The sequence below is a fragment of the Elgaria multicarinata genome, chromosome 1 (assembly GCF_023053635.1).
Source record: "Elgaria multicarinata webbii isolate HBS135686 ecotype San Diego chromosome 1, rElgMul1.1.pri, whole genome shotgun sequence".
In the NCBI taxonomy this organism is placed as follows: domain Eukaryota; kingdom Metazoa; phylum Chordata; class Lepidosauria; order Squamata; family Anguidae; genus Elgaria; species Elgaria multicarinata.
Window position 1 is genome coordinate 148,799,929 of NC_086171.1, and position 4,383 is coordinate 148,804,311.

Here is a 4,383-nt window from a genome sequence, read left to right on the forward strand (position 1 = left end):
TTTTTACACCTTTCCCAGTTGAAATCTCCTCCCCCCCGGGGGTGGGAGAATAAAGGAAAAAATGCCCATTATGTTCCTGTCCTTTACCCTTTCGATGTATAATGACAGCTTTGTTGGGGTGAGTATAATTTAAACCAGGGAAATGGCACCAATGGGGGTGAAAGTTAAATCCTTCCCTCAACACATGGCTGTAGTCCAATTTAGAACCCTGTGGTTGCTTTAAAGTGTTTAAAAATGTCAGTGAATGTATCTCCTGTATCACTTGTGTAATTTGGCCCCTGGTGACATTATAGGAACCTGCCTTATACTGAGCTAGACCACGGGTCCATCAAGCCCAGTATTGTCTCCAGGCAGTTTTTCCAGCCCTATCTGGAGATACCGGGGATTGAACCTGGGACCTTCTGCATGTAAAGCAGATGCTCTACCACTGAGCTATGGCCCTCATTGCATCTCATGTGAGTATTAATGCTATGATATCTGATATCATAGCATTATATCTGAGCTCATATCATTTTATTGGCAGAGCACTCACTCCATCCGAAGTCCTGCTGGCTTGCTACAGCCAGGGAGCCAGGTGTGCATGTGCAGGGAGATTATTCTATTTTTTGTTTTTCTTCCATTTTATTGTTTTCCCTTCCCATTGACAGCAGTGGGAGGAAACTAAAAGTATCAGTTTCATGTGGGAGTCTGTTTGTATGTTTATTGGGGGAATGAGGAGGCTTAGGATTGTAGAAATCTATATCTTCTCTGAACGTGCTGCAGAATGCCCCATTTGGGCTTTCCATCACTGTATTGGACTGGGCTAGGCTGGGGGGAAACTCCAGCTGCAGACATGCTGGCACACTCCCCTCTCTGCCCTCCTGAGGAGCAAGGGGCTGCTCCCTTACCATCATTCTCTTCTCTTCTTGGTATTAGATTGGGAGAAGACATACATCTGATCTTCTCTGTGGATGCTATTGCTACTTGACAGAGAAGAAATGAAATAAAAACAGTGTAACACAATATAAAGAAAATTAGGTTTTTGCATAATGGCTGCAGGTTAGACTTTTTTTTAAAAAACTACTCCATAAAAATGTACATTTTTGATACGAAAGTTGAGAAGTGCAAAAATTTAATACCGCTCTAAGGATTAATTATTGAACTTTTAGAGCTGACACTGTCATTTTCCGCTCTGCATTTTTGTGATGCTGCATAGCCCTGTGCATATAATGCATTAAGCAGGAAGTAAAATTGTATTACATTATGTGTGACCTGAGTACAAAGGTTCATATCACATTTTTCTTTAATGCTGCATTTGTGATTATGTTTCTGATTATATGTCTTTTAATAAAAGCCAAATTACTGATATGACACATTCAAAGCAAAGGTTAGGTAATTAATTCCAACATCATACCACTTTCCTTGGCAGCTTTCAAACATTCCTATGAGTTTATTATATATACTTTTAAACGACCAGCTCTGCAGTGATCTTTATGATTGTGAAGACTTGTGTTGGATAGTATTTTTGTACCTCTCATACAAAATCTATTCTGGATTATGTAGCATGGCGACGCTTTCCATAACCCAGGCCATCTTATCTCTGGCCAGATCTACACCAAGAAGGATATGACATTTTGAAAAATGGTATATAGAATGTGTCTGGGCCTGAACAGTGGTCAAAACTGTTATAAACCATTATAAAGCAGTAGTGTAGACCCTGCCCCAGACACACACAAGTCAGTGGATTCTCTTCACTCAGTGGATATAATATTAAAGATCTGGATTTGATTCCATGGCTCTTATGTGACACAAATTTGTTATACCAGAGTTGGGGAGCTGGCTTGAAAGTTCCAACCCAGCTGTGCTAAAAGAGGAAGGACCATAGTTCAATGCTTTGTATGATGTGGGGACCTCAGTTGTGGATAATGTGGCAAATTTTCCAATGCACAAAGCACTAGATTTCCAGTGATCAGGTGCTGGAGCGTCAGGATCCAATACTGCTAGCTCCATAACTGAGGCTTTAGCTAGACCTAAGGTTTATCCTGGGATCATCCTGGGGTCGTCCCTGCCTGCTCCCGGGATCTCCTGCATGTCATTTACATGAACAATAATGAGCTGGGGATGATCCCAGGATAAACCTTAGGTCTAGCCAAGGCCTCAGTGGTAGACCACCTGCTTTGTATTCAGAAGGTCCCAGGTTCAATCCCTGATATCTCCAGTCAAAAGCCTCAAGTAGATGGTGGTGGTGATGACGATGATGGGGGAACCTCTGCTCTTGGCAATGTGGCAAAGGTGTTACATAGGGTTTCCAGTGATCAGGTGTTGGAGCTTCAATGGTAGAACAGATGCTTTGCATGCAGAAGGCTACCGGTTCAGTCCCCAGCATTTCCAGGTAGGACTGAGAAAATCTCCTCTCTGAAATCTTGGAGAGCTGCTGCCAGTCAGAGTAAGACAATATCTTGGATGGACAAAAAGTTTGATCTGGTAAAAAGCAGCTGCCTAAGAACCCTGGCACCAGAGCTCATGAGTCATGACCCATGTCACCTAGAATGGGCTTGGGCCTCATAGGACTGGGCTGTGATGTGGTATGGAATTTAGTTTCATAAGTATTATATAAATAATATTTATCCTGGCTTAATATTTATCCTTATAGTAAACACTTACAGTTTAATGTGCATTTCCATATAATAGTGAGTTATAATAGCAATATAAGCAGTCCTTTACAACTGTTTTTTTTTTAAGCACACCTGGGAACCGTTCTGCTTACCCTGTAATTTGTGAATTCACTAAGCTGCTGCTGAGTCGACAATGCACAACACAAAAAGTACTGTATTTTTTTTTCATTTCCAGGGCATTCTAATAGTTCCTGAATCACCCCTTGAACCACAAGGTTATGAGCCAATGAGATTTCCATGGTACAATTCTGCAAGTGTGTAAAACCTGAAGTTAATATATGTAAAAAAACTGAAGTTAATATATGTCAAGAACACCTTTAGCCCTGTTGCCCAGGAGCCTGTCTTGATGCTGCCGCATTGGTGCTGTGAACCCCCAACCCCTGTAGTTTCACTCCTGCAGGGTTGCACCAGGTAATCCCCATGCCAAGGAGCGAGGTAATCTCCATGTCAACCATCAGAGCTGCCGCTGCCACTGCCTGTCCCTCCCTGGCTTTCTCCTCCATACCTCATGGGGCTTTCCCTGCAATATTGACAGCCAGCTCATAAAGGAAACGGAAAACTTCCCAGCAAAAGAGAGACTCTTCTCCCCACACCAGAGGCAGCGAGGGGGTGTTCTGGTGGCCATTCAGCAAGCTGGCCCACCCCTCCCCTCTGCCTGGGTGGACGGTGACCAATCAGGGGTTGCCATCTGCCTGGCCATGTGTCCGCTGCGACTCTGGAGTGATGATAGATGGCGGATGCGCCATCCTCACCTCGCTCCAGAGAAAAAAGTCAGGGTAAGTCCCCGTCTTTTTTTTTTTTTATCTCAGGAGCTTTGCGGGAAAGCCCCCAAGGCCCTCTTTGGAGACACACTAAATCATTTGCTCAAAAACTAGTGAGCATCTAGACAGGCAGGATCTCTCTCTGGGGAGCAGTGCTTAGAAGTAGTTGGTCTAGAACCAGGGAAAGTTGAACTCAAATTCCCACTCAGTCATGAAGCACACTTGATCCAGTCACTACCTTTCATCTTAATCTTCTTCACTGGGTTTTTGTGAGGATAACATGAATAAAAGCATACACTGCCCTGAGTTCCTTGGAGCCAGGGCAGGATAAATAAATAAGTAAACAATACCTATGAGACATTGTCCCAGCTTGCTGTCTTGTGTTTGCAAGGTTCTTACATAGGGTTTTGCTTGCTGGTTGTAAGAAATGATAGGTTGGTACAGTTGAGGCTGGTAGCTCCAACTTTAGTGGGGCTGAAAATAGGTTCAGCACCTTGGATAAGTCTTTTTTGAGTTCTGGCTGGTTCTGACTGTAACCCAGAATGGATTTACAGTCCCACAATGGAGCCATGAGCCTCCATTGTGTAGGTATATGTGATTATTGGTAAATCTTGGTAAATCTTCTCTACTTGCCCAAATGTGATGATCATGAAAACAAAACTTATTGCCTAACATTTCCCAATTCCAAACTTTCTAACCTTGATTGTTCAAGATTGTTCAAAATCATTACCTGTGATCACATTTGGAAAAAAACAAATAAACAAAACCTCCCCACTATGGATACATTAATTAGAACATGGCAGAGATCACAGCCCATATGGATAATATACAGGTAAGGAGTGAGTGCATTGGCACAAGGCTTGCTAAACCAATTACTGGAATAAGTGGAGCTGGGGGTAGCGGGTGGGGGTGGGATCTGGCGGTCCTAGACTGTGATATCACATTGCACATATGCACTTTCAGTAGTG

At 43.1% G+C, this 4,383-nt stretch overlaps 1 non-coding gene across 1 annotated transcript; it reads right to left on the reverse strand.

Annotated features, from left to right (window-relative positions):
* Positions 1-370: 370 nt before the first annotated feature.
* TRNAV-UAC (transfer RNA valine (anticodon UAC)) lies at positions 371-439 on the reverse strand. The gene has a single exon. It is a non-coding gene; the product is annotated as a tRNA-Val (tRNA).
* Between the last annotated feature and the right edge of the window lie 3,944 nt (positions 440-4,383).